Source organism: Saimiri boliviensis, chromosome 1, assembly GCF_048565385.1.
Source record: "Saimiri boliviensis isolate mSaiBol1 chromosome 1, mSaiBol1.pri, whole genome shotgun sequence".
NCBI classification, from domain to species: domain Eukaryota; kingdom Metazoa; phylum Chordata; class Mammalia; order Primates; family Cebidae; genus Saimiri; species Saimiri boliviensis.
The window spans coordinates 72699588-72727462 of NC_133449.1; the positions used below are offsets into that span (position 1 = coordinate 72699588).

At 43.2% G+C, this 27875-nt stretch overlaps 1 non-coding gene and 2 pseudogenes across 1 annotated transcript; 1 reads left to right on the top strand and 2 right to left on the bottom strand.

The window, feature by feature from the left end:
- Positions 1-1180: 1180 nt before the first annotated feature.
- LOC101034898 (peroxiredoxin-1 pseudogene) lies at positions 1181-1785 on the top strand (annotated as a pseudogene).
- Positions 1786-10189: 8404 nt separating this feature from the next.
- On the bottom strand, positions 10190-27655 carry LOC101035212 (coiled-coil-helix-coiled-coil-helix domain-containing protein 2-like; annotated as a pseudogene).
- LOC120362213 (small nucleolar RNA SNORA74) lies at positions 21480-21676 on the bottom strand. Its single transcript, XR_005578175.2, has one exon. It is a non-coding gene; the product is annotated as a small nucleolar RNA SNORA74 (small nucleolar RNA).
- Positions 27656-27875: the final 220 nt, after the last annotated feature.

Sequence of the window (27875 nt, forward strand, 5' to 3'; positions counted from 1 at the left end):
ATCTCATGCTGTAATATTTTTCTCTTCTACAATTATTAACATGAATATATAGGAATAATGATCCTTAATGAAACTCGTGAAACAGATAAATGCATATTTAAATAGAGGTTTCCCTGGAAAGCTAACACAAATGATTAATGGGTTGCAATCTGTTGGAAAAGACTGAAGTACTTTATTTATGATGAGGCCTCTTTCTCTATCTTTGTCATAATCTATTAACAGTTATTGCATGGCTACCTGAGGTGATGAATCTGCAGGAAAAATTTGTTAAAAGTACATAAAAGCATTCTTCCCTATTCCTGTATTTTATAGAATTCAATAAACTATTAACGGCATAGAACAAAATGGTCTGTATACTAATTAATGTTCAAGGATCCCAAGTAATGAGGTTCAGCCTTCCAGTTTTCATTAAAAGACTACAAAGTTTTCTCTCATACCCATAGTCAACTTTTAAGAAATGTTTGATTCCTTCCTTTTATTTAATTTTCAAAATAATGAGTTGGTTCTCTAGCATTCTCTAAAAATGACCAATGAGATTTTTAAAGTAGAATTTTGGCCTTAATATTTACACCTATTTAATGTGTTTTCATGAATTACAGCTATTATTCTTATTGATACTTAAAATGTTCCAACTCTGGCTATTGAGACTGTCTACAATTTGTCTGAGTCATGTTGACAGGCTTCCTTGCTTTCTAGTAGAATAAGATGGTCCAGAGTTCATTTTGCGTATTTCTTGTTTCAGACTTGCAGTTATCCATTTCTCCAAGATTTGGCTCCTTTTAGTAAGAAACTGTGGGCCGGGCACAGTGGCTCTTGACTGTAATCCCAGCACTCTGGGAGGCTGAGGCAGGCAGATCATGAGGTCAGGAGTTCGAGATCAGCCTGGCCGATATGGTGAAACCCTGTCTCTACTAAACACACACACACACACACACACACACACACACACACACACACACACTAGCTAGGCATTGTGGGGCTTGCCTGTAGTCCCAACTACTTGGGAGGCTGAGGTAGAAGAATCACTTGAACCTGGGAGGCAGAGGTTGCAGCCAGCCAAGATCATGACACTGCACTCCTTCCTGGGCAACGGAGCGAGATTCTGTCTCAAAAATAAACAAATAGGGGCGATTGGAGACCAAGTGTTGGAGACCAGCGTAGCCAACAAGCTGATAGGAAGATGTTTTCAGGAAATGCTAAAATTGGGCACCCTGCCCTCAACTTCAAAGCCATAGCTGTTATGCCAGATGGTCAATTTAAAGATATTAGACTGAGTACAAAGGAAAATATGTTGTATTCTTCTTTTACCCCCTTGACTTTACCTTTGTGTGCCCCACAGAGATCATTGCTTTCAGTGACAGGGCACAAGAATTTAAGAAACTCAACTGCCAAGTGATGGGTGCTTCTGTGGATTCTCACTTCTGTCACCTGGCATGGATCAACACACCTAAGAAACAAGGAGGACTGGGACCCATGAACATTCCTTTGGTATCAGACCCAAAGTGCACCATTGCTCAGGATTATGGGGTCTTAAAGGCTGATGAAGGCATCTTATTCAGGGGCCTCTTTATCATTGATGATAAGGGTATTCTTCGGCAGATCACTGTGAATGACCTCCCTGTTGGCCGCTCTGTGGATGAGACTTTGAGACTAGTTCAGGCCTTCCAGTTCACTGACAAACATGGGGAGGCGTGCCCAGCTGGCTGGAAACCTGGCAGTGATGCCATCAAGCCTGATGTCCAAAAGAGCAAAGAATATTTCTCCAAATAGAAGTGAGTGCTGGGCTGTTTTAATGCCAGGCTTGCAGTGGGCAGCCATGAAAACAAAACCTCTTTTGTATTTTTTTTTCCCATGAGTAAAACACCAGACTTTAGATCCAGCTGACTTGTGGTGTGTAACAAGGCAGTTCTTTCCTGCAGAGAGTGGAGAGACTAGCCTTTCTTTCTACGATAGGAATGGACTGAGTTGTGTTGTGGGCAGGCAACTGATTTGTATGATGTATCAGTAGAGGGCATCAACCCACCCACTGATCTTTTGTAGTTTGTATTAAACTTGAACTGAGACAAAAATAAATAAATAAATAAACTGTATTTAGAGACTACAGTCTGATTGCTAAATGTGTTAATTGTTTCTGAGTTTATAATCATTTGTAGAATTTTTCGGCAAACTACTTTTAAGAAAAACTCTAATTGATCCATTCGATATATGCTGTATCTCATTCTAGCGCTTCACTTAGAACATCTTGTTTTTGGCCACGCATGGTGGCTCACTCCTGTAATCCTAGCACTTTGGGAGGCTGAGGCAGGTGGATCACGAAGTCAGAAGTTCAAGACAAATCTGGCCAGCATGCCAAAACTCTGTCTCTGCTAAAAATACAAATATTAGCTGGGCATGGTGGCATGTGTCTGTAGTCCCAGCTACTTGGGAGGCTGAGGCAGAAGAATTGCTTGAACCTGGCAGGTGGAAGTTGCAGTGAGCCAAGATGGTGCAACTTTACTCCAGCCTGGGGGACAGAGCGAGACTGTCTTAAGAAAGAAAGAAAAAAAAAGAATGTCTTGTTTCCCCCAAGTTCCTTGTGATTACTTTTATGGTCTTAACGCTCTTCTTCCTACCTGTTTTTATAGAAACTGACCTTTCCTTGACTGACAAGCCTAGGGTAGAGAAAAAAGAAGAAAAAAAAAGTGACCTTTCCTTTTCTTGCTCACCATGCAAGCTGTCAGTGGATCTACCATTCTGGGGTCTGGAGAACAGTGACCCTCTTCTCACAGCTCCACTAGGCAGTGCCCCAGTAGGGGCTCTGTGTGGGGGCTCCAACCCCACATTTCCCTTCTGCACTACCCTAGCAGACGTTCTCCATGAGAACCCCACCCATGAAGCAAACTTCTGTGTGGGCATCCAGATGTCTCCATACATCCTCTGAGATCTAGATGGAGCTTCCCAAACCTCAGTTCTTGACTTCTGTGTACCCACCGCCTCAACACCTCGTGGACGCTCCCAAGGCTTGGGGCTTCCACCCTCTGAAGCAACAGCCTGAGCTGGACCTTGGCACCTTTTAGTCACAGCTGGAGTGGCTGGGATGCAGAGCATCAAGTCTCTAGACTGCACACAGTATGGGGACTCTGAGTCCAGCCCATAAAACCATTTTTACCTCCTAAATCTCTGGGCCTGTGATGGGAGGGGCTGCTGCAAAGGTCTCTGATAGGCCCTGAAGGCATTTTCCCTATTGTCTTCATGATTAACATTCAGCACCTTGTTACTTATGCAAATTCCGCAGCCAGCTTGAATTTCTCCTCAGAAAATGGGATTCTCTTATTTATATATTTATTTATTTTTTGAGACGGAGTTTTGCTCTTGTTACCCAGGCTGGAGTGCAATGGCGCAATCTCGGCTCACCGCAACCTCCGCCTCCTGGGTTCAGGCAATTCTCCTGCCTCAGCCTCCTGAGTAGCTGGGATTACAGGCACGCACCACCATGCCCAGCTAATTTTTTGTATTTTTAGTAGAGACGGGGTTTCACCATGTTGACCAAGATGGTCTCGATCTCTTGACCTCGTGATCCACCCGCCTCAGCCTCCCAAAGTGCTGGGATTACAGGCTTGAGCCACCGCGCCCGGCAGAAAATGGGATTCTCTTTTCTTTTCTTTCTTTTTTTTTTTTTTTTTTTGAGATGGAGTTTTTTTGTTCTTGGTGACCAGGCTGGAGTGGAATGGCTTGATCTGACTCACTTCAACCTCCGCCTGCATTCCCCTTGTCCAGACACAGGTGCCTGTAGCAGAAGCTGCGTGCAGTCCACCAGGTCCAGCCACAGCCTTGCACGGAGCCAGCACCTGTGCCGACACCTGGAGCTGCCTGCCCTGCCACAGCATGCCTGGCTGTGTACAGTGGCTGGACCCTGGACTTGCTCACCCACACACTCCTCACCACTCCGTGCCTGATTTGCACTTAGCACGTATGGGATGAGTGCAGCCTGCTGGGCAGAATGAGCCCAGTGAGTGCACGCAGTACTCAGGCAGAAGGCACTGCTGGCCACAGAGGTTTTTGTCTGGCAAAGCGACACCTTAAGGATCCTGTGACAATAATATACATGGTGATTCTCCCAGAGAAGGAATTCAGAATGAAGTCATTCTGAAGTGTGTCAACTCCTTTTTCAAAGAGCATCTCAATAAATTTTCATCTGAGCCACTTATTTGCTGTGAGAACTTAAAAGTATAATTAGCCACAAAGAATAAAGAAATAAAAAAAATTTTTTTAAGTATAATTAGCCTCTTTAAACCTAAGTTTCTTTATTTAGAAAATGAAGACAATAGGCCGGGTACTGTGGCTCACGCCTGTAATCCTAGCACTTTGGGAAGCCGAGGTGGGTGGATCACCTGAGGTCAGGAGTTCAAGACCAGCCTGGCCATCATGGTGAAACCCCACCTTAAAAAAAAAAAAAAAAAAGAAAAGAAAATGAAAACAATAATCCTACCCCATTGCTACTGCGGAAGATTAAGAAGAAATTAGATAACAAGTTTATGGTGTCTAGCACAAACTCATTAAAGCTGTAACTATGATTAGTAATACATTCTATCGAATTGAAATACAAAGCATTGTTTGTATGTGTGAGGGTATTTAGAGAGAGGGTCTCACTCTGCCACCCAGGCTGGAGTGCAGTGGCATGATCATAGCTCACTACAGCCTCAAACTTCTGGGCTCAAATGATCCTCCTGCCTCAGCCTCTCCAAGTGCTGGCATCATAGGTGTTAGCCACCAGGCCGAGCCCTAATTATTATTTTAATTTGTTTTATTTTACTGTGCTGATGTACCATAGTTTACTAAGCAATTCTAAAGTCAGATACTTAGTTTTTTCTCCACTTTTAAAAATATATCATAGTCAGTGCTGTAAGGAAAAACTGTACTATTGCTTGTTTTTCGCTTTACTTTAAATATTGCCTTTAGGTTAAATTTTTAGAAGTCAAATTACATAAAATAGTATAAGCTTCATTGTTTGCTGTATATAGTCTCATTGTTTCTAAAAGAATTGTATCATACACATTTTTTACATGATACGATATTAAGCAGTAGTTCCTGATCTATTTCAAAATGTTTTTCTAGACTCCTTTAAAAATGCTGTTAAGGCTGAGTGCAGTGGCTCACACCTGTAATCCCAGCACTTTGGGAGGCTAAGGCGGGTGGATCACCTGAGGTCTGGAGTTCAACACCAGCCTGGCCAACGTGGTGAAACTCCATCTCTACTAAAAATACAAAAAATTATCCAGGCATGGTGGCAGGCGCCTATAATCCCAGCTACTTGGGAGGCTGAGGCAGGAGAATCACTTCAGCCCGGGGGGGTGGAGGTTGCAGTGAACCAAGATCCTGTCATTGCACTCCAGCCTGGGCAACAACAGTGAAACTCTGTCTCAAAAAAAAACCGCTGTTAATATTCATATATCTAAAAATTAGTCCTTGAAAAGCAAATCATATAACAGTAATAATCAACAGAAACTATTCTCATTTACCTAAAGAGTTTAAAAATAATTTTAGGCTAGGCACAGTGAATCACACCTGTAATCCCAGCACTTTGGGAAGCCGAGGCGAGTGGATCACCTGAGGTCAGGAGCTCAAGACCAGCCTGGCCAGTGCGGTGAAAACCTGTCTCTATTAAAAATATAAAATGAGCTGGGCATGGTGGTGCACGTCTGTAACCCCAGCTACTTGGAAGGCTAAGGCAGGAGAATCACTTGAACCTGGAAGGCAGAGGTTACAGTAAGCTGAGATCACTCCACTGCACTCCAGCCTGGGCAACAGAGTGAAACTCTGTCTCCAAATAAATAAATAAATAAATAAAAATAATTTAATAATATAATTAATTGATTCATTATTAATTATAAATTTTCTTCTGTCTTTGAACCTCTTATTGGAAAAATTATCAATAGTCACTGACATAGCATATGGGCAGCATGAAGAAGTACAGAATAATTTTCAAAATGTATATATCCCAATTTTGTAAAATGTATCTTATCTTGAGAAATAAAAACCTTTAATTTGAGGGAGAAGTTATACCAATTACCAAATAATTTACTTCAGTAGCTAACCCTAGCATCCAGAGCTACCTTCAGGCTATTAAAAATAGCCTGGGATGTGGCCAGGCGCAGTGGCTCACACCTGTAATCCAAGCACTTTGGAGGCCAAGGCAGGTGGATCACCTGAGGTCAGGAGTTCAAGACCAGCCTGGTCAACATGGTGAAATCCTGTCTTAAAAAAAAAAACAAAAGTTTCTAGGTTTGGCCGGGCACAGTGGCTCAAGCCTGTAATCCCTGCACTTTGGGAGGCCGAGGCGGGTGGATCACAAGGTCAAGAGATCGAGACCATCCTGGTCAACATGATGAAACCCCGTCTCTACTAAAAATACAAAAAAATTAGCTGGGCATGGTGGCGCGTGCCTGTAATCCCAGCTACTCAGGAGGCTGAGGCAGGAGAATTGCCTGAACCCAGGAGGCGGAGGTTGCGGTGAGCCGAGATTGCGCCATTGCACTCCAGCCTGGGTAACAAGAGCGAAACTCCGTCTCAAAAAAAAAAAAAAAAAAAAAAAAAAAAAAAGCCTGGGCACCGTGGCTCCTGCCTGTAATCCCAGTGCTTTGGAAGGCCAAGGCAGGCAGATCACAAGGTCAGGAGTTTGAGACCAACCTGGCAAACATGGTGAAACCCTGCCTTTACTGAAAATACAAAAAATTAGCCAGGCATGGTGGCAGGTGCCTATAATCCCAGCTGCTTGGGCACCTGAGGCAGGAGAATCACTTGAACCCGGGAGGCGGAGGTTGCAGTGAGCTGAGATCACACCACTCCAGCCTGGGCAATGAAGTGAAACTTTGACTCAAAAAAAAAAAAAAAAAAAAAAAAAAAAAAAAAAAAAAAACTTAGCTTTCTTTTCAAAGAATGAGTTTCGTATTCTGAGTGATTTCATTCCTCCCTTCACCTTTTCGGGTTGTAGGAATAAGGCTTATTATACATAAGAAATGTTTTATACTACTCTTTACTCAAAGTGTGATTATCACACAGCAAAATGCACAGATACAAATTGTGATCAGTTTTCACAAACACATAAACCTGCATTAACCACACACAAGAACCCCAAAAAGCAACTTGAGCCTCCTTCTAGTCAATTATCTTCTTACCTTCTTACTCCCCAGAAACAACTATTATTCTAATTCCTTTCATCAAGGATTAACTTTTCCTAACTTAGATATAAATGGAATCATTTAGTAGGTGCTGTTGTGTTTGCCTCTTCAACTCAGCATGCTTTTGAATTCATTCATATTGTTGCATATTATCAGTAGTCCATTCCTTTTTACTACTTAGTATTTTGCTTTATGAATATTACACACTTTGTTTATCCATTCTCCTGTTAATGGACATTTAGGTTGCTTCCAATGTTCAACTATTATGAGTAAAGCTGATAATGAACATTCATGTGCAACTCATTTTGTAGACATACGTTTTTATTTTTTTGAGTAAATTCCTAGAAGTGGAATAGTTGGGTCATATGATGGGTGTAATGTTTAACTTTATGAGAAACTGATGAACTCTGACAAATCAATAAGAAAAAAGACAATCTTATAGAATAGAAGAAAGACTTGAACAGATGTTACAAAAGAGATCCAAATGGTTAATAAGTATGCAAAAAGATATTCAATTTCTTCAGTTAACAGAGGAAAGCAAATTAAAATTACAATGTAATATATTACAAAATCACAACGCAATACATTACACACCAACCAGAGTAAGTTAAAAGATGGAAAATACTGGCCAGGCACAGTGGCTCACATCTGTAATCCTGGCCCTTTGTGAAGCCGAAGCAGGCAGATCATCCTGAGATCAGGAATTCGAGACCAGCCTGGCCAACATGACGAAACTCCTTCTCTACTAAAAATACAAAAATTAGCCAGTGTGGTGGCACATGCCTGTAATCCTAGTTACTCAGGAGACTGAGGCAGGAGAATCGCTTGAACCCAGGAGGCAGAGGTTGCAGTGAACCAAGATTGCACCACTGCATTCCATCCTGGATGACAGAGTGAGACTCCAGCTAAAAAAAAAAAAGGAAGATACCAAGTATTTGTGAGGAGATAGAACAAACAGAAAGAACACTCATGCAATCAGACATATGAAAATGCTTTCTTTATTATCTTATTTACATAAAGTACAAAGACCAGTCAAAATGAATCTATTAGTTTGAAGTCAGCATAGAGGTCATCTCTGTGGGAGGGAGGGTAGTGATTAAAAGGGAACACAAGGAAGTTTGGGAATAGTGATAATGTACTGTTTCTGGATCTGGGTGCTGATGACATAATTGTGTTCAGTTCGTCACCATTCACCAAGCTATATACTTATGATATGTGCACTTTTATGTATGTATAGCATACTTCAATAAAAGTCTTTCTTAAAACTACAATGCAATACCACTTTGTACCCAGCAGAATAGATAAAATCAAAAAGACACAAAATACAGTTGTCCCTTTGTATCCATGGAGGATTGGTTCGAGGATCCCTTGGATACCAAAATCTGCAAAGGCTCATGTCCCTGATTTGAAATGGTGTAGTATTTGCATATAACCCATAACATCCTCTTGTATACTTTAAATCACTCTAGATTACTTATAATACCTAATGCAATGTAAATGCTATGTAAATAAATAGTTGTTATGCTTAAAAATTTTTTTTTAAATTACTGTATTCTTAGGCTGGGTGTGGTGGCTCATGCCTGTAATTCAAGCACTCTGGAGGCCAAGGCAGGCAGATCACCTGAAGTCGGGAGTTCAAGACCAGCCTGACCAACATGGTGAAACCCCGTCCTAAAAAAAAAAAAAAAAAAAAAAAAAATTACTGTATTCTTGTTTTTTATTGTGTTTTTTTCCTGCAAATATTTTCCATTCTCAGTTGGTTGAATTCACATATGTGAAACCCATGGATATGGAAAGCTGACTGTACTAAGTATTGGCAAAGATATACAGCAACAAGTATGCTCATATGAGCCAGGTGTGGTGGTTCACAGTTGTAATCCCAGCACTTTGGGAGGCTGAGATGAGAGGATTGTTTTGAGGCCAGGAGTTCCAGACCAGCCTGAAAAACACAGTGAGAAAAATAAAAAATAAAAAGAAGTCAGGTGTGGTGGTGCATGTCTGTAGTCTCAGCTACTTGTGTGGCTGAGGCAGGAAGATTGCTTGAGCCCAGGAGATCAAGTCTGCAGTGAACTATGATCATGCCACTGCCCTCCAGCCTGGGCAACAGAGTGAGATCTGTCTCTAAATAATAATTTTAAAAATTTTAGAAAAAGAATGCTCAGGGCAGGGCGCAGTGGCTCACGCCTGTAATCCCAGCACTTTGGGAGGCCGAGGCGGGTGGATCACGAGGTCAAGAGATCGAGACCATCCTGGTCAACATGGTGAAACCCCGTCTCTACTAAAAATACAAAAAATTAGCTGGGCGTGGTGGCGCATGCCTGTAATCCCAGCTACTCAGGAGGCTGAGGCAGGAGAATTGCCTGAACCCAGGAGGCGGAGGTTGCGGTGAGCCGAGATAGCACCATGCACTCCAGCCTTGGTAACAAGAACAAAACTCTGTCTCAAAAAAAAAAAGAAAGAAAGAAAAAGAATGCTCAAATATATGGTTGGCCATGTCTAGTAACACTGAATATGAATATATATACACATGCATACACACGTGTATAAGTATATGCAATTTTATTTATGTTACACAGGTGTACATACCCAATAGAAATGAGTATATATGGTCATCAAAAGACACATTTTTTTTTTTTTTTTTTGAGATGGAATTTCACTCTTGTTGCCCAAGCTGGAGTACAGTGCCATGATCTTGGCTCACTGCAACCTCTTCCCCCCAGGGTCAAGCGATTCTCCTGCCTCAGCATATCAAGTAGCTGGGATTACAGGTGTGCACCACCACGCCCGGCTAATTTTTTGTATTTTTTTTTTCTTGGAAGAAAATCGCTTTATTCTAATTAATTCACAAAGAATAAAATCATAACAGCTAGTTTAAGGAGGCCCCACAAACACTTGACCAGCTCCAAATTCTACAGAGTAGGAACACCCCCTTCCATTTCAATCCTGAAGCAAGGAAGCTAGGAATGACAGGAGAGCTTTAACTGACGGCTACAGTTTATACCTTCACTATTAATTACATTTTTATATTAAATTAACTTGGTTATGAGAGCTGGTTTTCCATTTCTCCAGGTTGAACTTCTTGATTAGGCCAATCCGTTTGCAAGTCGGCACTGTTTCAGCACCTCACTGAAACCGTCACAGAGCTTGATGTCACCCTGGCTCTGGGCGCACTCCAAGAACTGTTTGATCTCATAGAAGCAAGGCTGCTGCCGCTGTGCCAACTGGGTTCCCTGAGGCTCCTAGTAAGTGATGTCAGGCCTCTCACGCTCAGGATCACTTCCTCCACTGAAGCCCCCAGTACTGGTGTGGCCCAGTGTGTGCCCCACAGCAGAGCCCACAGCCACGCCAGCTGCAGTCGTTGCCATCTGGGCCAGCAGACCTGGCTGCTGGGGGTAAGCAGTAGGAGAACCAACTGCAGAGGGGGGTGCCACTGCTGGTGGCTGAGCGGCTGGTGCTGGCCTGGGCACAGCTCTCATCTGAGGGGCCCGGCTGGCCGGAGTGGCCATGTGGGAGGTGCGGCTGTGGCTTCGGCTTCCACAAGGAATCCTAGCTACGGGGCGGCTCAGCCTTTAGACGTGCAATCAATTATATGTATTTTTAGTAGAAACTGGTTTCACCATGTTAGCCAGGCTGGTCTTGAACTCCTGACCTCAGGTGATCCGCCCGCTGTGGCCTCCCAAAGTGCTGGGATTATAGGCGTGAGCCACCGCACCTGGCCTAAAAGACACATTTAAGACTATTAAGAGCAGCAGTATCCATAATAACCAAAGCTGGAAGCTGCCCAAATGTCCATCAGTGGTAGAATGAATAAATTGTGGTATATACACATGATGGAATGTTATGTACCAATGAGAATGAATAAACTACAGCTGCATAAAACCACATGGGTGAACTTCACAGACTTAAAGTTGAGAATCCAGATATCAAAACATATTAGTCCAGCCCAGAGCGGTTGCTCACACCTGTAATCCCAGCATGTCAGGAGGCGGAGGCAGGAGAATCGCTTGAACCTGAGAGATGGAGGTTGCAGTGAGCAGAGATTGTGCCACTGCACTCCAGCCTGGGCAACAAAGTGAGACTCAGTATAAAAAAAATCAAACCAGAACAAAAAATCATATTATTCCATTTGTATAAAGTTCAAAAAATAAACTAATTTATGATGTCAGAAGAGAGGATATGATTAATCTTGAGGGATTTTGTTACTGGAACGGTCACAAGAAGGTTCCTAGGGTTGTGATAATGTTCTGTTTAAGATTTGTGGGCAATACAGAAGAGTGTGAGCTTTGAGGAAATTCATCAATCTGAACAGTAATGATCTGTACATTAATTCATCAAGCTGAACACTTTCTGAATCTATGAAATTTCAACATTTACTTTAAACGTGCCCTTTGATCTGAGATCCAATCTGATTTAAACATTACCTGAATGCTATCTTGTTTCTTTAGGTCACTTTTTTCTTTTTTTCTTCCAGGGCTTTCAGAAAGACTGTAACTATTAAAAAGGGAAGTTCTCTGTTGCTCCTTGCAGCACTGTGAACATAATATACACAAATGTTCTAGAACAGCCAAGTGACACAGCATTAAGCTACATAATTAGTGTGCAATAGCTAACTAGTTTGGAAAAATAGGCTGAAATGCAACGTTGCAATAGCATATGGCTTTTACCCCATTTAGATAAATCATTAACCCAGTCACTCTGTGGTATAGTGTATTTGACTAACCTTGTAAACCAAGTCAGGGAGAAAATGTAGAGGCTGTGGCTGCCTTCCTCCCTGAGGTAACAAAGGAAGACAAATAATTTGGTAAAGCGTTCCAAACACCAGGTGTCTCCTGTCCAGCTTTTGATTATCATCACCAAATGTGTCTTTTCTCTGATTTTGAAGGGAGAAAACACCTTCAGAGAGGATTTTGAAATGACTATAAAGAAATGTCCAATCAAAATATACTATTCCTCTGTCAATTAACCCACGGGAAAATTTCAGGGGAGTTGGAATGGGCTGTTGGTTTATCTACCAGCAAATGTTGACAAATAATCTAATGAAAGTTCATGTTTTATCTTTCTTTTTCTTCTTCTTTTTTTAAATTTATCACTAGAGAAAGATACTTTATTTTCACAATAAACTCTTCCTTCCCGTGGCAATGGCAATTTCTGCGTCAATGTCTGCCTTTGTCAGCAGCTGCAGTTAATAAAATGGTTCATTTAGTAGTGGGCCCAGTGGCTCATGCCTGCAATCCCAGCACTTTGGGAGGCCAAGGCAGGCGGATCACCTGAGGTTAGGAGCTCAAGACCAGCTTGGCCAACATGATAAAACCCTGTCTTTACTAAAAATACAAAAGTAAGTGGGGCATGTGGTGTGGACCTATAACCCCAGCTACTTCAGAGGCTGAGACAGGAGAACTGCTTGAATCCAGGAGGCAGAGGCTGCAGTTAGCCAAGATCGTGCCACTGCACTCTAGCATGGACGACAGAGCGAGACTCCATCTCCTCATAAAAAAAAAAAAGTTAGAATTGGCTGGGCGCGGTCGGTGGCTCAAGCCTGTAATCCCAGCACTTTGGGAGGCCGAGGCGGGTGGATCACAAGGTCAAGAGATTGAAACCATCCTGGTCAACATGGTGAAACCCTGTCTCTACTAAAAATACACACAAAAAAAACTAGCTGGGCATGGTGGTGCGTGCCTGTAATCCCAGCCATTCAGGAGGCTGAGGCAGGAGAATTGCCTGAACCCAGGAGGCGGAGGTTGCGATGAGCCGAGATCGCGCCATTGCACTCCAGCCTGGGTAACAAGAGCGAAACTCCATCTCAAAAAAAAAAAAAAAAAAAAAAAAAAGTTAGAATTAAACTTTTTAAATATTTATGTAAAATATTTATATAAAATAAAATAAAATGGCATCATTTAGCGATGAGCACTTACTCAGCCAGAAGGGGGCATGCAGAAACAGCAACCGAAGATTTTAATGCAGTCTGAGATCTGTATCCTGCCTGTGGCTGCCAGATTAAGCTAGCTGAAATTATGAGACTTCCTCAAAGACTTTGAGCAGCTCTCCACCGCTTAATAAATCAAGTGCAAACTCTGTACTCCTAAAAATTTAAGCTTAACTCAAGATGATTATTTCAATTAAGGATGATGGTGTATTTTGGTCTCTGTTGGAAAAGTCTGAAATCATATACTATATATTTGTAGAAGTGTGTGTAGTGGGGCGCTATGGCAATTTTTTTGTTTATTTATTTATTTTTCGAGATGGAGTCTTGCCTTGTCGCCCAGGCTGGAGTGCAATGGCGTGGTCTCTTACTGCAACCTCTGCCTCGTGAGTTCAGGCAATTCTCCTGCGTAGCTGGGATTACAGGTGCCTGCCACCATGCCCAGCTAATTTTTGTTTTTTAAGTGGAGACGGGGTTTCACCATGTTGGCCAGGTTGGTCTGGAACTCCTGACTTCAGGTGATTCACCTGCCTCGGCCTCCCAAAGTGTTGGTGCTGGGATTACAGCCGTGTGTGTGTGGAGTGTGTGTATTTTTTTGAGACGGAGTTTCGCTCTTGTTGCCCAGGCTGGAATGCCATGGCACAATCTCGGCTCACCAAAACCTCTGCTTCCCAGGTTCAAGTGATTCTCCTGCCTGTCTGGTGGCACGTGCCTGTAATCCCAGCTACTTCGGAGACTGGGGCCGGAGAACTGCTTGAACCCAGGAGGTGGAGATTGTAGTGATCCAAGATCACACCGCTGCACTCCAGCCTGGGTGATAGCTTGAGACTTTGTCTCAAAAAAAAAAAATTAGGATTTTAGGTGAAAGTGACAAAATGATAAGAGTTATTGAACTTGAGTTGTGTTTTTGGTGAACACATATTTGCATTTCTTTTGGGTTTGTACCTAGGAGTAGAACTGCTAGGTCATAGAATATGCACATGTTCTTGTAATGTTCCGTTTCTTAATTTTTTTTTTTTGAGACAGGGCCTTGCTCTGTCGCCCAGGCTACAGTACCGTGACATGATCACAGGCCACTGCAGCCTCGACCTCCCAGGCTCAATCAATCCTCCCACCTCAGCCTCCCAAGTAGCTGGGATTACAGTCACACACCCAGTGTCTCTTTTTTATAGAGACAGAGTCTTACCATGTTGCCCAGGCTGGCTGTTTTTAATTTTAAACTTACTAATCAAGAGAAGTCAAAAGTTATTCAGTGCAGTACAGGCATGGTAGTTGGCACTTGTAATCCCAGCACTTTGGGAGGCTGAGGTGGGGGGATCCCCTGTGGTCAGGAGGTCAAGACCAGCCTGGCCAACATGGTGAAACCCTGTCTCTACTAAAAAAAAAAAAAATAGCCAGATGCGGTGGTATATGCCTGTAGTTGCAGCTACTCAGGAGGCTGAGGCAGAAGAATCACTTGAACCCAGGAGATGGAGGTTGCAGTGAGCTGAGATTATGCCACTGCACTCTAGCCTAGGAGCAAGGGAGGTAGAATGCAATTAATGTTAGCAGATCACCTGGCCCTGCAAAATGGATGTTTGGACTTTTACAAGACACAGATGTTTTCACATCTACTCTAGATGCTTTGCTACTGGGGAATAAGCTGAGGAAAAGGGAAAGCCTCCATGCAACGTCAACAAGGGAAACTCAATATGTAGCCAGAACAAGGAGGAAAACAAAAACTTGTAAAAGATCGTGTATTATGAAGTCAGTTCATTCATTTATTCAACCATTCAGCCAGCATAAACTTCAAGCACTGTGCTGGGAGTCAAGAATATGGCAATAAAAGAGGTACAGAAACAGTATCGCCAGCCACCCCCCTGGCCAGGTCTTCTGGTTGGGTGCTGCCATCTCAGAGGAAAGGTGGGGCTGAGAAGGCTGCACCCCCTCTAAGCCTTCCTCCCATCCCTCCTCAGCCCCACTAACAGTAATACCACTTTCCCTGTCCACTTCAATTCTCTACTTTCTACCTATAGGGCTTGGATTCCCCATCCTCCCACCCACCTTCCCCCAACTACCAGGAGAGTCCTCAAACCATAATAATCCCAAGCAATCTACTTCTGAGGCACAGTTTTGCAAATAATTCTATGGGAGTGAGGCAGGGGGTGATTTCTACCCAAAGAAGCAAGGATGGGGCCTATTTATGGAATGAATGAACTGAATGAATAGTCACACTTTGGTTGTATCTCTTAAGCAAAAGAACCTACAGAGAGAGTTTTAACGGGCTAGAAATTAAAGGATGTTTACAAGGCAGGGCAGAAAGGAGGAGCGAGAACCTTTCAATTCCCACCCTCTGAAGTGGTTAAAATCCTGCTAAGCTCCAGATTACCTGGGTTCAACCTGGCTTTTCCATTCATCACTTGAGAGACCTAGGACAGACCCTCTCACCTCTCTGTACCCGTTTCCTTATTCATAAGTTTGGAGGAATAGTTATTTTACAAGTTACAAAGATAAAGCCCTGGGAGCAGCACCTCACATGTAACAAACACTCTGTGTGTTAGCTGAATGCATGATTTGGGGCCCCTCTGCCATTGTGACAGTCAGGACATGCCTGCCCACTTCCCTCAGCTTCCTTCTGCAGCTCTATTCCTGGTGGCCCGTGGGTAGCTCTTGGACAAAAATCAACATTCCCAGTCTCCCAAGACTAGCAACAATTCCTAGTGACAACAATTTAAATTCATGTTAAGCTGAAAAGGGAAGTCTGCGTCAAAGGAACAAATCAGCAAAGATTTCCCTTGTCCAATTGTAGATCACTTCTGAGGTTATTATACAGAGTACTTTTATTCCTCTTTTCTAAACTTCCTGCTTCTAGATTAGGCCTAGGGAACCTACTGCTGCATTCTAAAGCCCATTTCAGTGTCTTTCTGCATGCCTTGGCAACCCTCCTAGAATGTGGAAACAGCTCATTTAAAAACAGAACCCTTTTTTTTCCCCTTTGGTCCTTCTACACTTAGCAAACAGTGGACTAAGTTGAAAAATAGTCATCATAGTCCTTCCTTCCATTTCTTCCCTTCTCTCTGCCCCTCCTCTTTTCTTCTCCACTTTTTTTTTCTCTGTTTCTTTAAATCCCTCCCTATGGGTCAGAATGGAGCTGATACTGTTCTGGACTGAATTTTGTTATGAACTATATAGACACAAGTCTAGGAAATGGTAGTTTCTTTTCTGAACTTGGTGCATGGCTGAAAAATGAGACAGAAGAGATTCCTGGATAAAGAACAGGAGATGAAGAGAAAAGGAACTGGCTCTGGGAAGAGGTTTAAAGACATTTCCTAAGCTGATTAGTTCATTACTAGCAATTACTCTTCAGCCTCCCTCAAGTGGACAGACTTAGTTTCTCTTAAGATAAAATTCATAATGCTAGATCCAAGCATTTCCCTCATCTTCAATCCAGTGTCTTTTATCTCTGGATTTCTTTTTTTTTTTTTTTTTTGATACAGAGTCTCGCTCTGTCGCCCAGACTGGAGTGCAGTGGTATAATCTCAACTCACTGCAACCTCTGCCTCCCAAGTTCAAGTGATTCTCCTGCCTCAGCCTCCCAAGTAGCTGAGATTACAGGTTCATGCCACCATGCCCGGATCATTTTTGTACTTTTAGTAGAGACAAGGTTTCACCAAGGCTAGGCTGGTCTTGAACTCCTGACCTCAGGCAATCTGCTTGCCTTGGCCACCCAAAGTGTGAGCCACCGTGCCCGGCCTTATCTTTGGATTTCTAGCTACAGCCAACACCAACTTTTTAAAAATTATTTATTGTTAAATACATGTCTGATCTTAGTTCCATATGTGATTTATTTTGTTGGTGGTTATTTCCTGAGTCATAAAGGGAGGGGTTCGGGAAACTCAACATGAATAAAATTTGCTTGACTGCTTAGCAACCTCCTATCTAAAAATCAATCTTTTTAGCCGGGCGTGGTGGCTGGTGCCTGTAGTCCTAGCTACTCAGGAAGCTGAGGTGGGAGGATCCCTTGAGCCTAGGAGTCTGAGGCTGTGGTGAGTCATGATTCTGTGAGGGCACTCCAGTCTGGGTCATAAAGCAAGACCCCATCTCAATAATCAATCAATCAATCTTTTTATAGTTATGCCCAAGGACCAGATACAAGATAGGAGTTTGCTCTGAAGCTACAGATACCCTATTTTATGGCAGCTGTGGACAGGCTATGAATAATATTTATAAGGAAAGAAAATAGTTTTTTTTTTTTAAATTGAAATATGTCTTGCTTCTTTGGACTGTCATACTTTTAGTTTTTAACCACAGTTTATTTTGTGTAGATAGATGTAAGGCGCACCTTTAAAAAAGTGTTAACTCTGTGGTTTAAAAAAATCATAATTGTCATTCAACTTCTTAATTTCCTAATTAGCCTTTGATATTGATGATTGGTTTGTTTTGAGTTAGTGCTGAAAACTGAACTGAATCTTTGCCAATTCAGACAGCAATATTGTGACTTGATCACTTTTTTTTTTTTTTTTTTTGGAGATAGGGTCTCACTCTGTCACCCAGGCTGGAGTGCAGTGGGGTGATCACAGTTCATTGTAGCCTTTACCTCCCAGGTTCAGGTGATCCTCCCACCTCAGCCTCCCAAGTAACTCAGACTATGGGTGCTCAGCCAAGCCCAGTAAATTTTTTTGTAGAGATGGGGTTTCATCATGTCACCCAGGCTGGTCTTGGACTCCCGGACTCAAGTGATTTGCCTCCCTTAGCCTCTTCAAAGTTCTGGGATTACAGGTGTGAGCCACCATGTCCAGCTGACCTCTTCATGCTTTATGGAGTCTATGCTCCCGGGTATATTAGGTTGCTCATTTAAAACAATCAAAAGGAATTATTTGATTCCTGTCATAATTACCCCAGTCTTAAGAAGACCAAGAAAAAAATAGTTTGTTCTGCAAGTGTGAAGAAGATACTCTGAAATTAGAAGGACAATTTGCATGAATGCCTTTTGTATCTGTCTCTTTACATTTTGGTAAATTTCAGGATCAGCGGGGTGTGGTGGCTCATACCTGTAATACCAGCATTTTGGGAGGCTGAGGTGGTGGTGGAGGGGGAGGAGGATCACCTGAGGTCAGAAGTTCAAGATTAGCCTGATCAACATGGAGAAACCTTGTCTCTACTAAAAATACAAAAATCAGTCAGTTGTGGTTGCATGTGCCTGTAATCCCAGCTACTCGGGAGGCTGAGGCAGCAGAACCGCTTGAACCCAGGAGCCGAAGTTGCAGTGAGCCGAGATCACACCATTGCACTCCAGCCTGAGCAATAAGAGCAAAACTCCATCTCAAAAAAAAAAAAAAAAAAAAAAAATCAGCAATCAGAAGAAAATGTCCGCCTGCTCTGAATAACATCTACTTCCTCGGGTTCCTCCTCCTTTAATTGTTGCTCCTTCTAGGATCTTCCTCTTCTTGCAGACCTCCTACCCTTGAGGTGCCCCAGGGCTCCTTTCCTGACCCTGTCATTATCTGCATTCACTTGCTCCGTTATCTCATTGATTTGGGGGATTTTACATTCCTTTCAGGAATGCCAGAGTATTCAAGAGCGAAGCGACAAGATGTTTCCCACTCTGCAATGGCTCAGTTAAACAAACGAATAAAAGCATATATAAATAGACAAATATGGCTGGGCTGGGTGGCTCATGCCTGTAATACCAGCACTTTTGGTGGCCAAAGCTAGAAGATCACATGAGCGCAGGAGTTTGAAACAAGCCTGGGGAACATAGTGAGAACCTGTCTCTATTTTTATTTTAAAAGATAGAGAAATATAGAGCTAATATGGCAAAATGTTAATAATTGTTGAATGAAAGTAGAAGGTATATGTACTAAATGTGTGTACATTTCTGTATGCTTGAAAATATTCACGTTAAAAGGATGGAAAAAAGTAAATAACTATTGGCTGGGCGTGGTTGCTCATGCCTGTAATCCCAGCACTTTGGGAGGCTGAGGCAGGTAGATCACAAGGTCAGCAAATTGAGACCATCCTGGCCAACATGGGAAACCCTGTCTCTACTAAAAATAAAAAAAATAGCTGGGCATGGTGGCGCTTGCCTGTAGTCCTGGCTACTCGGGAGGCTGAGGCCGGAGAATGCCTTGAACCCGGGAGGCAGACGTTGCAGTGAGCCGAGATTGCGTCACTGCACTCCAGCCTGGGCGACAGAGCAAGACTCCGTCTCAAGAAAAAAGTAAATAACTATTATCTATCTACATACTTACCACTCACAAATTATGTCTTCTGCTCAGCCCTCTCTCCTGAACTCCAGATTCACATATCCAAAGCCCAGTGATGGCCACAAATGGATGTCAAAGCAATGTATCCAAAACGGAACCCCTTATCTACCTCCAAGCCTGCTGCATTAGCAGCTTCCCACCTCACCTGATGACAACTCCATTTTTTGTAGTTGTTCAGGCTTCAAACCTTGGAGTCACTTTGACTCTTCTCTTTCTCTCCCAGCCCAGATTGCAACCCTCTGGATATCCTGTTGGTTCTGTTTGCAGAACTTGTCCAGAACGTGATCCCTTTTTATCCCTGACACTCTACATGGTAGTTTGAACCACTCCCAGCTCTTGCTTGGATCATTACAGTAAGCTCCCACCTGGTCTCTTTGTTTCTGTCTTGTCCCCTTCAGTCTATTCTCAAAAGGGTGGTCTCAACAGGACCCCCTCTTTTCTTTCTGAGACAGAGTCTCGCTCTGTCACCTAGGCTAGAGTGCAATGGCACGATCGCGGCTCACTGCAACCTCCGCTTCCTGGGTTCAAGCAATTCTCCTGCCTCAGCCTCCTGAGTAGCTGGGATTACAGGTGCTGCCACCACGCCCAGCTAATTTTTGTGTTTTCAGTAGAGATGGGGTTTCACCATATTGGCCTGTGGTCTCAGTCTCTTGACTTCAGGTGATTTATTCACCTTAGCTTCCCAAAGTGCTGGGATTACAAGTAGAGCCACCATGCCTGGCCCACAGAGACCCTTTAAAATGAAAGTCAAATTGAGCTCCTCTTAAAGTGCCTTACTCAGAGGAAGCAAGGAAACAGTAGAAACTGAAATCCTCCAACAGCCCGAGGCCCTACCCAATCTCCTTGATCTTCCCACCTGGCCCACTATGCAGTCACTTTGGCCTCCTTGCTGTTTCTGGAATAAGCCATTATACTGCTTTCTTGGGACTCTGTGCAGCTGTTACCACTTCCTGGAATATTCTTCCCCTAAACATTGGCACCATTTGCTTAAAGCTAATTCTCAACAATGCCTGCTCTTAAGATCGCAACCTGCTTCTCCACACATGTCAGATCAGCCTAAGCTTGGTCTTATTTTGCCATAGGACTCACATTGCCTGATTTCCTTATGCATTATGTTTCTTATCTGTCTCCATCACTTGAATATCAGCTTAGTCAGGATAGGGATGTTTTGCCTGCTGTTGCATATCATATGAGTAGAACAGTACTCAGCCCAGTGTGGGGCCTGGCATGCAATATTTTTGGAATGAATGAATAGGTACACTTTGGTTGTATCTCTTAAGCAGAAGAACCTATAATGATAACGTTTATAGGTCAGAAATTAAACTTGGCTGGGCATAATGGCTCATACCTGTAATCCCAGCACTTTGGGAGGCTAGGTGGGAGGATGGCTTGAGGCCAGGAGTTCAAGACCAGCCTGAACAACATAGTGAAACTCTATCTCTACAGAAAAACCAAACATTAGTCAGGCATGGTGGTACATGCCTGTAGTCCCAGCTAACTCAGGAAGCTGAGATGAGAAAATGCTTGGGCCTGGGAGGTTGAGGCTACAGTGAGTTATGATCACAACACTGCATTCCAGCTTGGCTAAAAGAGTAAGACCCTGTCTCAAAAAACAACAACAACAACAACAACAAAAACAAAAACAAAAAAAGAAATTAAACGTGGGTGGGCATGGTGGCTGACACCTGTAATCCCAGCACTTTGAGAGGCTGAGACGTGAAGATCTCTTGAGCTCAGGAGTTCAAGACAAGCCTGGAAAACATAGCAAGACCCTGTCTCTAAAATAAAATAACATAAAATATTTAAAGAAATTAAACTTAGCCCAAAACTTTTTTTTTTTTAAACAGGGTCTTGCTCTGTCACCCAGGTTGGAGTGCAGTGGCACAATCTTGGCTCACTGCAACCTCCATCTCTTGAGTTCAAGTGATCCTCCCACCTCAGCCTCCTGAGTATTTGGGACTACAGGTGCATGCCACCACACCCAGCTAATTTTTTCTATTTTTAGTAGAAACAGGTTTCCCCATGTTAGCCAGGCTGGTCTCAAACTCCTGAGCACAAGTGATCCACCCATCTCAGCCTCCCAAAGTGCTGGGATTATAAGCGTGAGCCACCACGCCAGGCCTCAACACTATTTTTTTTTTTTTTTTAACAGAAAAGATTGTTTGCACCTAGACTAGGACCAACTCTACAGGAGTCATTTCACTCTCAGAGGTGCAAAACACTGCCCAAAGGGACTTGGCCCAACACCAAAACGGCACCTGGAGCCAAGCCTCAGTGAAGACAGTGCTTGCTGTTGCTATAGCAAAACACCGTCACAGCCATCACACTAGCCAGGAAAGCTGACGACAGCTGGATAAAATGTTCAAAATCCAGAATCCCGAGCTATACCTTCCTTTCACTCCAGTTGGTTCTTTATTTTTTTACTACAGTGGTACCAAGCTGTCTGTGAATGGTCTCTTTTGTGAATGATTTCATTGTTCTTTTTATTCGATTTTTTGCAGTTCTTGGAACTCCTATCAGCTGTTTCATTGAAACTTTGCACTTCCTTAAAGGAAAATGACACAACTCAATACATTAGAATCAGTGTGGGTGAAAGTCACAATAAGAATAATCTCCCCTTGACCTGGAAAAATTTAAACAAGTGTCCTATGGAGTATGATGATGTACCTTTAACATCCACTGACTTTTTTTTTTTGTTTGAGACAAAGTCTCACTCTGTCACACAGGCTAGAGAGCAGTGGCGTGATCTTGGCTCACTGCAACCTCTGCTTCTTGGGTTCAAGCTATTCTTGTGTCTCAGCCTTCCAAGTAGCTGGGATTCCAGGCACACCTCACCATGCCCAGCTATTTTTGTATTTTTAGTAGAGATGGGGTTTCACCGTATTGGCCAGGCTGGTCTTGAACTCCTGACCTCAAATAATCCACCTGCCTTGGCCTCCCAAAGTGCTGGGATTATAGGATTGAGTCACCATGCCTGGCCATGACATCCACTGTCCTTAACATTCACTCCACATCCTCCATTTCATGGCAAGCTAGGCTCTTCCTAAATGCTGTTAGTCCCTTGGACTAGTATGAAAGATCACTTTTTGACAATATAATAGATTTCTTCCAACCTTTCTTGGCTGACTTCTTAAAAAGCAGAAGCAGAGTTATCACTATGCTCTCAGGAAGAGCTATTTATGTAATGCAACACAATTCTTTTCTATAGTAATTCTGCTGCTAAAAATAGCCTATTCTAGAAGGTAGCTCCTCTTTTTTTCTAGTATGACCATATTTATAGACATGTTAAATGCCTTTCTTAGTGTCTCAAAATAAATCTCATGGCTTTATTTATTTATTTATTTATTTTTGAGACAGGGTCTTGCTTTGTCACCCAGGCTGGAGTGCTGTGCTGTGGTCACTACGGTCTTTATCTCCTGGGTTCAAGCGATCCTCCCATTTCAGCCTCCTGAGTAGCTGAGCCCACAGGCACCTGCCACCACACCTGGCTAAATTTTGTATTTTTTTTGTAGAGACAGGGTTTTGGTATGTTGCCCCGGCTGACCTGGCCTCAAGCAATCCACCCACTTCCAAAGTGCTGGGATTACAGGCATAAGCCACCATGCTTGGCCAATCTCATAGTTTAAATGGATGAAAAGCCAATGGTTCACAAGTTCATCTGATCCTTTTTACTCCCGCTCTTCCCTTTTGTTAGTGCATGAAAACTGGCAAATTCAGAGAGAAAAGACAATGAATATAAGGCACTAAATGGAAATGAAAGTAAGTTAAACAGAGGATTTTTTTTTTTTTTTTAAATAAAAGACTGATTCCTGAAAGAGAGAATGATAGAGCTAATGTGGCAAAATATGAACAACTGGTGAATTGGGCAAAAGGTATCAGAAAGCTTTTGTGCAATTGTAACTTTTCTGTAAGTTTGAATTATTTAAAAATAAAGAGTTAAAAATATATCTGATCTTGCCAGGCGCGGTGGCTCAAGCCTGTAATCCCAGCACTTTGGGAGGCTGAGGCGGGTGGATCACGAGGTCGAGAGATCGAGACCATCCTGGTCAACATGGTGAAACCCCGTCTCTACTAAAAATACAAAAAATTAGCTGGGCATGGTGGTGCGTGCCTGTAATCCCAGCTACTCAGGAGGCTGAGGCAAGAGAATTGCCTGAACCCAGGAGACGGAGGTCGCGGTGAGCCGAGATCGCGCCATTGCACTCCAGCCTGGGTAACAAGAGAGAAACTCCGTCTCAAAAAAAAAAAAATTATATATATATATATATATATATCTGATCTTTTTGTGCTAAGTATTAGTAAAGAAGGCATCGACATCTAGTAGCTGCTGGGGATACCATGATGAATGACACATGGATCTTGTCCACGAATTGTTCACAGTCTAGAAGGAGAGAGAGACATGTAAATAAATGTCTCGAGTTAATCAAGTGGGGCTCCTTCATTTCAGCATCCACTGTGGCACCCGTGAACAGATAACCAGGGTAAAAGAGTCAACTGGAGATAGCCTACTTGAATTCCAGTTCCTAACTAGCTTAATTTTTCACATTTCAGAACAAAAAGTAAGATTAAATGACATTTAGGTTTTTTCACAGCTCCCAAATTCCATAATTCAAAAAACATGATTTTCTTTTCTTTTTCTTTCTTTCTTTCTTTCTTTTTTTTTTTTTTTGAGACAGAGTTTCACTCTTGTCACCTAGGCTGGAGTGCAATGGTGTGATCCTGACTCACTACAACCTGTTCCTCCTGGATTCAAGCAATTCTCCTGTCTTAGCCTCCCAAGTAGCTGGGATGACAAGAGCCCACCACCATACCTGGCTAATTTTTGTATTTTTAGCAGGGATGAGATTTCACCACGTTGGCCCAGCTGGTCTCAAACTCCCGGTCCCCAGCGATCTGCCCACCTCAGCCTCCCAAAATGCTAGGACTACAGGCGTGAGCCACCATACCTGGCCATGAAAATATGGTTTGAAGCTTTGGGTGCATGTGTGGACCTTACTGACTGAGATTCCCTGTGGATGCTCTGGCTGGGCTATTCAGTTGGAAGACCTTCATAGTCACTAGCTTTAAGTTTTCCTGTTCTGCTACATTTCTTGCTGCCTGTTTTCCCGCTTCCATATTATGTTGCTGTTGTCTCTAATCCTATTCTTCCTGTTATTGTGGGTTTAAAAAAAAAAAAATCTCTTGTCCAGGCACAGTGGCTCACTCCTGTAATCCTAGCACTTTGGGAGGATGAGGCGGGCAGATCACAAGGTCAGGAGTTTGAGACCAGCCCGTGCAGTGGCAATATATCAGCTCACTGCAACCTCCGCCTCCCAGGTCCCGGTTCAAAAATTCTCCTGCCTCAGCCTCCCAAGTAGCTGGAATTACAGGCACGCACCACCATTCCCAGCTAATTTTTGTATTTTTAGTAGAGATGGGGTTTCACCATGTTGACCAGGCTGGTTTCGAACTCCTGACCTTGTGATCTGCCCACCTTGGCCTCCCAAAGTACTAGGATTACAGGGGTGTATTTTTTTTTTTTTTTTTTTTTTTTTTGAGATGAAGTTTCACTCTTCTTGCCCAGGCTGGAGCGCAATGGTGCGATCTCGGCTCACTGCTACCTCCTCCTCCTGGATTTAAGTTATTTTCCTGCCTCAGCCTCCCAAGTAGCTGAGATTACAGGCACCCACCACCATGCCCGGCTAATTTTTGCATATTTAGTAGAGACAGGGTTTCATCATGTCGGCAAGACTGGTCTTGAACTCCTAACCTCAGGTGATCCACCCGCCTCAGCCTCTCAAAGTGCTGGGATTACAGGGGTGAGCCACTGTGCCTGGCCCAAAATCTCTTTACTTTGTATTACTGTTGTTTTATTGGGCAGAAGTATTTGTCATCTTTCCCAGAAACGCTAACTGAAATTAATCAGTGTTGTGCTATTTGTTTGCCATTCCAGACTCACATCTAATTCAGCACTCAAGATTTTCAGAGTTTGGCATTGCCTAACTTTCTCTTTACACCTTTTAATAATCCAGAGATACCACTGACCTGACCTATGGGCCTGAAGATGTGTTGTGGTGGGCTGCTCCTTAGGAACACCAGAGCTCTCTGGCAATGTGGAAGGAGTTAGTCACTACCAATATGGTTTCCATCCTAACTATTTTTGTGCTCTTTTTGCTGTTCTACATTACAAAATAAACTCTTATTACAAAAATTGCTTATAAATTAGCCCTATATCACTTCAGGAAAAAGTTCTTCCACAAATCTAGTCTATTGGAAAGCTGTGGCACCAAGAAGCTACTAAAAGGCATTCAGTGGAGCTATATTCACACAGGCCTTCTGGTTGGACCTAGAAATCACTGGTTTCCCTGGTCCTGGAGGACACACTTTGAATTTTGGTTGCATGTCAGAATTAACTACAAAATGTTTTAAAAAATAGCTTATCCCCAGCCTTCACTCCAGGCCAATTAATTGAGAGTATCTGGCAATGGAGCACAGACAATGGTTTTTTTTTTTTTTTAAAAAAAAGAAGTTTATTAAGAAAGTAAAGGAAAAAGAATGGCTACTCTATAGGCAGAGCAACCCCACAGTGATATTTTTTTAGGCTGCCCTGGGGATTCTCAAGTGCACCAGGGTTAAGAGCCCTGACTTAGGGAGTGTTCTGGTGGGAAGGGTTTGGCTGATACTTTTGGAGCTGCTCCCAATCTTGTTAAGGCAGCTTGTTAAGTTTCCTCCCCTTGGTGGAGTCAGTACAGAGGAACTCAGGTTGCTTCACTTCCACTTGAGAACTTGCAAATGAAGCAACAAAATCCTTTCATATTTTTCCTTCTGAGGAAATTGTTTGACATATGTATGTTTTTAAAGGACTGATGCCTTGAGTGTGGCTTAGGAATTACACAGCATACCTGGCTTCATGCTTCCAACCTTGGGCAGGTGCATAACATCTCTTAGACTCAGTTTCCTCCTCTATAAAAGAGGGAATAAAAATATCATAGTGGTCAATAAATAGCAGTTCTTCTAGTTTTTAATTTTTTATTGGTTTTATTTTATTCTGAGACAGTGTATTAGTCCATTGTCACCCTGCTATAAAGAACTACCTGAGAGCCTGGGAGGTTGAGGCTGCAGTGAGTTGAGATTGCACTCACTGCACTCCAACCTAGGTGACAGAGTGAGACCCTGTCTCAAAACAAAAACTATCTGAGACACGGTAACTTATGAAGAAAGATGTTTCATTGACTCACAGTTCCCCAGGAACTAAGAGGAAGCATGATTGGGAGGCCTCAGGAAACTTACAATCATGGTGGAAGATGAAGGGGAAGCAAACACCTTCACATGGCAGCAGGAGACAGAGTGAAGAGGGAAGTGTCATACACTTCTAAACCATCAGATCTCATGAGAACTTACTATCGCGAGAACAGCAAGGGAGAAATCCACCCCCATGATCCAATCACCTCCCACCAGGCCCCTCCTCCAATTCAACATGAGATTTGGGCAGGGACACAAATCCAAACCATGTCATTCTGCCCAGTCCCCTCCCAAATCTGCTGTTCTTCTCACATTACAAAATAAAATTATCCCATTTCAACAGTCCTGTAGATGTTCATAATTTCAGCACTAACTTAAAAGTCCACAGTTCAAAGTCTCATCCAAGACAAGGTAAGACCCTTCTGCCTATAAGCCTTTAAAATAAAAAACAAGTTAGTTACTTCCAAGATACAGTGGGAGTACAGGCATTGGGTAAATGCTCCCATTCCAAATGGGAGAAATTGGCCAGAACAAAGGGGCTACAGGCCCCATGCAAGTCCAAAACCTGGCAGAGCAGTCATTAAATCTTAAAGCTCCAAAATAACGAGGCCGGGCACAGTGGCTCACGCCTGTAATACCAGCACTCTGGGAGGCCGAGGCGGGTGGATCACGAGGTCAAGAGATCGAGACCATCCTGGTCAACATGGTGAAACCCTGTCTCTACTAAAAATACAAAAAAATTAGCTGGGCATGGTGGTGCGTGCCTGTAATCCCAGCTACTCAGGAGGCTGAGGCAGGAGAATTGCCTGAACCCAGGAGGCGGAGGTTGCGGTGAGCCGAGATCGCGCCATTGCACTCCAGCCTGGGTAACAAGAGCGAAACTCCATCTCCAAAAAAAAAAAAAAAAAAAAAAAAGCTCCAAAATAACTTCCTTTGATTCCATGTCTCAAACCCAGGGCACAGTGATAAAACAGGTGAGATCCCTAGGCCTTGGGCAGCTCTCCCCCTGTGGCTCTGCAGGGTACAGCACCCCACAACTGCTTTGACAGGCTGGGATTAAGTACCTGCAGCTTTTCCAGGTACACAATGTTAGCTGCTGGTGGAGCTACCATTCTGGTGGCTGAAGGATGGGGCCCTCTTCTTATAGCTCCACTAGGTAATGTCCCAGTGGAGACTCTATGTGGGGGCTCCAACCTGACATTTCCCCTCTGCACTGCCCTGATAGAGGCTCCACCCCTGCAGCAGGCTTCAGCCTGGACCCCCAAGCATTTCCATACATTTTCTCAAATCTAGGCAGGGGTTCACAAACCTCAGCTTTCACCTTCTGCACAC